This window comes from Nicotiana sylvestris, chromosome 10 (genome assembly GCF_000393655.2).
Source record: "Nicotiana sylvestris chromosome 10, ASM39365v2, whole genome shotgun sequence".
Taxonomy (NCBI): domain Eukaryota; kingdom Viridiplantae; phylum Streptophyta; class Magnoliopsida; order Solanales; family Solanaceae; genus Nicotiana; species Nicotiana sylvestris.
Window position 1 is genome coordinate 129,632,067 of NC_091066.1, and position 9,532 is coordinate 129,641,598.

Here is a 9,532-nt window from a genome sequence, read left to right on the forward strand (position 1 = left end):
TCATATATGCAACGTATAAATGTATGCTATGTTTGATTTGCTTTTTTGTTTCTCTAGTTTTGTTCAATTATACAGTCTAGTGCTTAGCCAGTATATTACTATATACTTTAAACTAAACTTATGGAAATTTTATGTCATATACCCAATTTGTTTCATTAATATTTGAAGAATGTTGTATTAATGTAATAATCACCTGGAGTGTAATTCATGAAATTAAGTTCCTTTATCTTGTTAGTGCCCAATTCACCCTCTGTAAGTTAAGTGAAAGCTAATCAAAATTAAATCTTAGAAAAGGGGTTCCTTGTCGTTCAAAACCTTATGCTCCTTATTAAAAATCAAAATATACACAAAATTAAGTAATACTAGAAGAAGGTAGTATTATTACTCAGTTACATTAACAGTACGGACAGTTTCAGTATCTTTTTTTGCTGACAATCTCCTTTTTATAATTAGAGACAAAGAATCCCGCTTTTTATCTTGGATTGTTATTTTTTATCCCATAAAACAAAGGACCCTAAATCAATAAAGACGAAGATTATTTTTAACGATCTCTACCCCCACCCCACAGAGTTTATCCCGTTGCAAAGAAAACTTTAACACGAAAGAAGAGAAAAGAGACTATTTTCTTTTTTGAATTAACTCAAAATGAATGACATTATGCATATTAAACTTTGGAACTTGTTATGCGTTAATTTTAAAACTTACGATTCTATTAAATGCCAAAAGTGAATCATTCCCCCAAAATACACGATACTTGTATTTTTTATCTTTTTAAAATTTTCATTCAAATTGATATCGTTATTGTTTTAAGAGCTCTCTTCGTAACCTTTTTGTTTTTTGTTTTGGCCAAAATCTCATGCAAAATACTCCCCCCCCAAAAAATAATATTATATGCAAAATACAACTGACCACATTAATGCATTGGTTCTTGAAGCTGCGAAAGAATCTTATAGACCAAACCACCAATCCAACATACGCCTTGTTAAAGTAGGCTCAATCACGAATCAACCACTTCATCATTAGCTCTATTTGATTTATAAGAATATGGAAAAGTAATAAACTTGAATACACATCAAACAAAGACTACAACGCACCATCAAACCTGACAAGTATTAAACTAATTTTGATTCTTCACTTAAAATTGGTAGATAGGAAAATTAAACAACTCCCGTAAACAACTCCTAAACTATACAGAGTCAGCGTTTGTAAGAAAAGAATAAACACTAGAGACTCTTGGCTAGGGGTGTACAAACCGAACCGGAAAATCGCACCAAATCGAAAAGTCAAACCAAACCGATTAAAAAATCCGACTAGGTTTGGTTTGATTTGGTTTGGTATTGAGTAAAAAAATTCGAACCAAACTGACATATAAATATATGATTTATATATATATATATATTTAAGGTTTTATAAAGAATTTTCTTTAAAAATGTCTAGAAATATTTGGGATTCTCTTACGTGATATAATATTTAATAGAATATGAAGTGCTCCATATTTATTAACCTTAAATAATGGGTTGTATGATCACTTTCTTATCAAGTGTTACTGAAATGTGTCAATCTTTGTTCTTCCATATTCATATGTCAATATCTATTAAATTTTTTATGTATTGCATATTTACTTTGGGACTACGGAACGGATCTTTTTCAATTTTGAAGTGATTATTATTATCTAGTTATCGTGTTGATTTTTATGTTTAATTACTAAATTCGATTAACCTTAAAAGTATACATCAACAAAAAAATTATTGTCAGCCGACTAAAAAGATAACTATCATGTGTTACCAAGTAATTTCTCCCATAAAAATATTTTAATAGATAATATGTTTGTCAATTTTTTAAATTTTTACTAAATATATATTTACTTATAAAAAATTTAACAAAGCAAGATTGAAATAATATTTAAGTAACAAAAAACCCGAAAAGCCCAACAAAACCGAACCAATCCAAGCCGATATAATTGATTTGGTTTTGATAAAAACCGAACCAACCTGGTCCATATACACCCTACTCTTGGCCATAATCTTCAGCAAATTACTAACACTTCACAGTAGCTAAACGTTTCTTCGACTTGGCTTTTCCCATCTCTTCACGTAATTCCTTTTCCCATGTCTGTTTTTTCTCGTTGATTTGTTGTTCATCAAATTCTTTACCCATTAGCAATAAAATTTCTTTTTCTGTTTCCAAATTCAAAGTCTTTTTTATGTTTTTTCTTTGGCCTTGTAACGTTAACTTTGCTTGTTTTATCTCTTCAAACAATTCCTTTTTCCACATCTCTTTTTTCTTGAAATTGCTCTGCTGGGAGCAAGCCATTGGAGAATAAAAATTTTGGACGGAGAAAGAAAATATCGAGAATGAGAGAGTAGAGCAACTTTGGGTAGAGAAACAAAAATATATAGAGAACGAATAGTAATACCGAGGAACAATTTGGGTAGAGGAAGAGAATGAGAGAATAGTAGTAATAGTGAGGAGCAGCTTTGAGCAAAAGAAAGAAAAATATATATAGACAATGCTTTCCCTGTTGACACGCTTTCCTATTCCTATCTTCAACAGGAAAGGAAATTTTGATTCTATTTTGCAGTTTAGGAGAAAACGATTCTTTCCTATCTCGTGTAGGAATTGGATGTTTAACCAAAATTTGTTTCAATTTTATGTTTAATAGTTCGGAAATTTTGAGACCCTTTTCTTTTAGGTAAACTTCATAAATGATTATATAATTATAATTTTGTTTATTAAAGTTATAATTATGTTTTCTCACACAAAAATCATAAAACTTTAATTAACTCGTACAAAAATCATAATGACCTAAAAACACAATTTTCCGGTAAGTTTTTTCTTATTCCACATTTTCTTATTCTTTATACCTATATACATAAATCAAAATAATAGTAAAAGTGAATCATCCCTCTCCCCAAATTACACGATACTTGTATTTTTTTCTTTTACCTTTTTAACATTTTTATTCAAATTGATAACATTATTATTTCAAGAGCTCTTTGATTATCCATACCTTTTTTTATAGTCAAAATCTCATGCAAATACTCCAAAGAAAGAAATATAATATTATATGCAAAATACTCCAAATAGATAATCATATACTTACAAGGACGTCTCAATAAAATTCGTGGTCTAAAGCCAAATTTTAATAAGGGGCATTTTTTTTTTCTTTTGTTTATACTGTAGTTATCTTACAAAATGTAATACTAATATTTACTTTGGTTTTTTCCTTTCTTTTTGTCTGTAATTTAGTTACCTTACAAAATATAATACGTAGTACTAATATTTATATTAGTAAGAAAATTCAAGTTACTAAGATGTTAGTACTAATATTTATATTACTAAGAAAATTCAAGTTACTAAGATGTTAGTCACGTATTTACAATGTGTTACCATGGATCTTATTATAAAAAATATTATTTACCAATATAAAGAATTGAGTATCTTAATTCAAAGTTCTAAAATATTTATACTGTTAAAAATAAACACTCTTTATTTCTACTTTTATAAGGAGTTTGTATAAACTTCAATAATGTCTAAGCAAAAAAAAAAAAAAAATCGAAAATTCACAATTATTTTTGTGGCCCCAAAATTTAGGGGGCCTAAATCAAATGCTTTACTAGTCTACTCCTTGAGCCACCCCAGTACACTTAGTAATTAGTATTTGAAGCACCTTCAAGTAGCAAATGATTCTAAGATTGGCGACCTAATTCATGGAGTATTATGTTGATGACACTGTCATCGCATCTATTTATGCCCTTCCGGAGGGATTCAAATATTATCTACTTAACTGGACCAATCAAAATAATGAATTTATCCTAATTTACCAAAGTGAACCTAGAATGACCAGAATACCCTTCAAGAGGCAAGCAGACATGGCAATTTGTTTATGAAAATACTAGTGGTGTGTGCCCGTGGCGTACGCCCGACATTAAAGTTCATTTTAGTAGAGACCATTTCTAAAGCTTTACAGCTTTTAAAGGAGAACAGACTTGAAAATATGGCACTCTTTGAAGATTGGTGGAATACAAACCAACCTGTTATAATTTGATGTTTATCCTTCCTTATCTTTGATGAACTAATCATATTATATAAACACCTAAGCTGTCCAATAGTCTGATGAAATTACATTCTTCCGCTCATTCATTTCTAAATGTATCGAAGTCCTGGGTAGTAAAGAAAAGTGGGATGCTATATTTCCAGGATTGGGATTCGTAAATATGTTAATAGATTCTTGATCTATATCTTCCTCATTGCGGACTGAAATTTGACAAAGTAAATCAACTGCTTCACAGTTAAGAAAAGCAAATGGGAAACCATCTGAAAGAATATAAACAAAGGTATCAAACATGAAAATCGGATATACATAAAACTAAAAGGCTGACAATACAGAACTCTCTTGCTTACCTATAAAGGTCTTCAGTAAGATTAGGTTGAGCACTGAAAAGCAGCTTCTGAAACATTTAAAACACTCAATTGCTACTCTCTTCTTTGTAGAAGTTGAAATCAAGAATTCACCTGATCATTCTTTAGACACACCGATTGGCGCGACTAATGAATCACATTTACATCAAGCAGAAGAATAGCATCCTCCCCGTCATAAAGCTTAAGACTTGGTTTACACTATCGTTCCATCCGAGCAGCGAAAATTTGCAGAAGAACCGGATGATGCACATATAGACCAATCACGAATTCATGATCTTCCAGTGGCTGAGTTGTTATGGTTTCTTTATTTTCCACGTTTGAAGTTACTTCTTGAATTTGCTTATCAGGCTGGCTGAATCCCCCACTGTGTCATGCACAAGAAATGCCCAAGCAAAATAGAAAGGATAATAGAGGTAAATTACCTCAATTCTCAAGCATATGGTATTTCCCTCAGTTTAAATACATTTATTTTCTCAAGCTCCGGTAAGATTGGCATGAACAATCAACAATGGTATCTCAACTACAAATACATTATGCATAAGTGAAAGTAATATAACTATTACTTCATGATAGACGACATAGTTAGAAGCATCTCGTCCTCATTTGCTTTTATTTAGCACAGACGATGGATGAATCTGCACAAATCAAATAGCTATGTGAGATTTGAGAATTCAAATACACCAGTATAAAACCATAATAATGGCCAAACATAAAAAGAGACAATGGAGAGCATACACCATATTTAAAGTTCATTTTCAAACTACAAATGAAACTTGAGCACATGGCCTCCACATAAAAGGACCAACATGCATGACAAAGTACCACTGTGAAAGAGTAATTATCTGTATGAGTTTAGGCCTGAAACCAAGAGTTTTACCTATCATGTCAAACCTTCTAATTTGCATAGTCAATGCACATTGCTTTCCGCACATTGCTTTCCTCATTTTTAAGAAGGTAAAAGTATTTGTATGAATGAAGCAATACTAAGAGTGATGTGAGAACCGTACAAAAATACATTTAGCAAAGGTATATCCCTTTACACCTGTAGGAGTTGTAGCATCTCTAGAATTGATTCAGCCTAATTTACATGTTCCCTACAACTCCAGAAGCAAAACAAAGCTATACAAATATATTTCTGCTTCTGGATATTGTTTGCATCGTTTTCCAAGGACTTTCGATTTTTTTTTATCCAAATAGTCCACCAAATAATGCTAGAATAGCGTGTTCCTGCTAGTTCTTCTTCCTCCTAGTCAGCCCTTTTCTACCCCCAACACTTCAGCACTCAGTAGTTTTTCTTGCACGACCCACTGCATGCCAAATAGCATTAAAGAACAAGCTCCATATTTGATCAGTGATGCAAGAGTGCAAAAGTAATCTATCAATAACTTCAACATGTTTTCAACATAAAAACACCTACTGCACAGTACTCTTTTCAGTAAATTTTCATGTGTAAGACATATCCTCAAATTTTTATACTCATGTTGGCTGCCTCACTGTCTTTTGCTTGTTTGAACATCTAATGAGCCTAGTTTAACAAGACAACATAGAGTGACATTAGGAGCTTGATTTTCTCAAAAACATTATAGAGGCACCCATGCACTTCCCAAAATCAGAAACTAAATACTAATTTAAGGGAGATTTCAAAGTTAATATCATAGTAGACTACAGATGTTGGATTATGATGTTTAAGAGAAAAGGACAAGTTAAAATTCCTCCCAACAGCAAAATCAGAAATGACTCTTATTTATCAATAGTTTCTATTTTAAAAATTCTAGTAACATAAACCATTACCTTTAGCCATTTTTTACATTATTTGGTCAAGAAAAAATAGAATCTACTTATATCATTCCACCTATGTGTAATTGCATAAAAAGTTAAAACGACTTCAAATAATAGTGAAAAAACTACCTGTAAGTTGTTCTCTTTACACCAGTCTGCATTGTAGTCAGTCTGATGCCATTTCTCACAAAGTTAAAGTAACTGGAGTGATTACCCAGCCCAGAACCATCCAACTTGAGCCACGACAAACTTCCTCCCCCTTTATTTTAAGTCATGTCTTCGGAAAATGGTTCGAGTTATAGTAGCACTTTCTGATATATGAGCTCTGGCCTTTTCTTCCTTGGTGCTTCGCGGAATAGCATATAGTTGTAATTCTCATATAAAATGGCAAATAGATAAGTATTAGTTGAAAACAACATTTGTAACAAATCTAATTGAGTTATCTCGTCCATCAGCTATTGCCTTAAAGAAGAATACTAACAGAGTTGTGTATTTTTTCCTAAAAGATCATTAGGATATAAATAAACCCAGCCAATATTTGTAATAGGAACGACCACAACAATTTGCAAATTCAACATTTGATAAAGCGAGAAATCGACATATCACAGTGCAATTTGTACCAGTTTATCTTAAACCTTAAATTTAGGTAAAATAGATTATGTGTATTATTCTAAAACAATGATAGCTCCTTTCAGCTCCTTGCTGTTAGATCGTCCGAACCTGAAAAGATAAAAGGAAACTACATGCTCAAAAAGTATATCCATATTTGCACATCCAAGCAACATCAGATGAACAGAGGAAAACGTTCACCATGTAAGAGTTCCATAAATTTTTCAAACTCCTCTGGAAAAATTAAGTGCTGAGAGGCAGAATTCAGTAAGTAACAGCAATAACGTCTATAAAACAAAAGGTTAGGTTACCTGCGAGAACTTAATCAATTAATAGTCTGAATAAACACTACTGTGACCTAACTCCTAACATTTTATCAGTGTAGTCTGATACTGTAAAAAGATTAATATGCGGGATTTGCAATGAAACTCACAAAAAAATGCAGTATGCTCACCACTAAGTTCATTCCAAAACAAAGCAACAATACCGAATACATCAAATAATTAGAGAAAACATCTTAACTTCCACTCTGTATGTCACGCCATAGCTAGAACATGCACTGCAAGAGAATAATTTGACAAAAATCAGAGAATATCAGACCCAAAATTTTTATTTTGAAACACATGCATGGTTGGAAAAAAATGCAAAAAAGGTGTCCATTTTACTGCTACTAAGTAGTGAGGAAACTGAAAAGTCACAAGAGAACTTCATTATCTTAAATAAAAAACCCAAATCAGAGATTGGATTTCTTTGATTATCTGAATTGGACAGCAACTAATTAATTAATGATAGATGAACTGTGGGTCAATTTTGGAATATAAAGAATATTATATCAAGTGACTTAGAGAAGAGAATGCTCCAGAGACAGAAGCACAAAACTTACTGATGGAGGAACCGGTGATGGATTTTGGGTGTGAACAAATATATCCCACTGTAACGCAGCGAACCAAGTCAATTTCAAGCATAAATCCACTTGCATGTTCAAAAAAGTGTTCCCAGCCACCACAATGGGAAGGATGAAAAGGGCTGGAGAATGGAAAAGACGAAAATGAGAATTGTCAATTGTGTACACAAGAAATTAGAGTATTTGTACAAAACACGTGGAAAGCTACTAAATCAAGACTAATTTACCATAATACCCTTCGCCGTACCTATTATACTTTCCTTGTATACACATTTGATATCTCCAAAATACCCTTATTAATAGCGAGAACCTTTTTCTCTTTTCATTAACTTTTTCCATTTTACAACTATCAGGCGGGAAACATTTCCCCCTCTATTTTTCTTCTCCAGTCATTGCTCTTCTCAGATTTTAGAAGGGGGTTTTCTTTTATTATCTTTTTTGGTTGCACCTTGACTAGCACTGCAATGAAGATAGGAGTTTGGTATTCTAATTTCTCTTCATTCAGTGATCAGAATCATGGTGTACACTTTTTATAAGTTTTTTATTTATTTGTTTATACCCAGCAATTAGTCTTTCTAATTTTATTCGATAGAAACCACCATTGTTGTTTCATTTAATTTTGGATTAGCTTTAGTTTTTCTTCGATCACTACAACAGGATTGGTAAAAAAGTTTTCTTCTTGCATAATATCTAAAATCTAGGAACAAGGGATGAACATTCAGAAAGATCTAGAAAATAAAATTTAGAATTCTTTCAAACCGCATTTGTTTTTTGGGTTTACCTCGAAGTGGAAGTGAAAATCTTTAGTATTTGGGTATTTGTTACTATTTGCCAGAAATAAAAATAGAGATGAATTTGGGGAATATGTTATGGAATAATGAGAATAAGTCTATGGTAGCAACTGTACTAAGAACAAAAGCTTTAAATTGCTTAATGTCCAGTTCTGTTTCATACAATGTTCTTTAGTGACAACGTGGAAATTGATGGGAAGCTGTAGATTGAGAGGGTTTGGGCTTTTGGAACAGTTATGTATCGAGTGAGAGTAATAGAAAACTTTTGGTGAAACGACAAAAAGCTCCTCACTATTAATGAGGTGGTAGCAAATAATAAGGGCATTTTGGAGATATCAAATGTGTATACAATGCTAACCTAATATATATATATAACCCATTCAACTTGACCCCATTTTTTCATTTTGGCACTCTATCTCTACTTTGTTTCATTTTGGCCCTCAACTCTATTTTATATGTTCCATTTTGACCCTCCAACTCTATTTTTTATGTTCCACTTTAACACAAAAGCTGAAACCAGTGTAAAAAATATAGCGGGTGTGTATACACAAATATGAGGTGTAATAAATATCCAATTAAATGTTACCACCTGGTTTTTCCATTCATGTCAAACGGGTCAATACTAAAATACCCGAACCCGACCGTATTTTTTCATCCACTATTGCCCCATCTTCATTCTCTAAGTTCCAAAGCTTTCATCTACCGATTTCATACTTGGCCCGTTTAGATGAAATAAACTCACAAAAAATATGGTCGGGTTCATGTATTTTAGTATTGACCCGTTTGATACGGATGAAAAAATCAAGTGACAACATTTAATTGAATATTTATTACACCTCAGATTAGTGTATACACATGCGCTATATATTTTGCACTGATTTCAACTTCTGTGTCAAAGTGGAACATAAGAAATAGAGTTAGAGGACCAAAATGGAACATATAAAATAGAGTTGGAGGGCCAAAATGGAACAAGGTAGAGATAGAGTGCCAAAATAAAAAATGGTGCCGAGTTGAATGAATTATATAT

General features: G+C 32.1%; 1 long non-coding RNA gene across 1 annotated transcript; it reads right to left on the bottom strand.

Annotated features, from left to right (window-relative positions):
• Positions 1-4,071: 4,071 nt before the first annotated feature.
• LOC104212300 (uncharacterized) lies at positions 4,072-7,857 on the bottom strand. Its single transcript, XR_707322.2, has 4 exons — positions 7,694-7,857; positions 6,331-7,369; positions 4,405-5,057; positions 4,072-4,317 (listed from the first exon to the last, which is right to left on the bottom strand). It is a non-coding gene; the product is annotated as an uncharacterized lncRNA (long non-coding RNA).
• Positions 7,858-9,532: the final 1,675 nt, after the last annotated feature.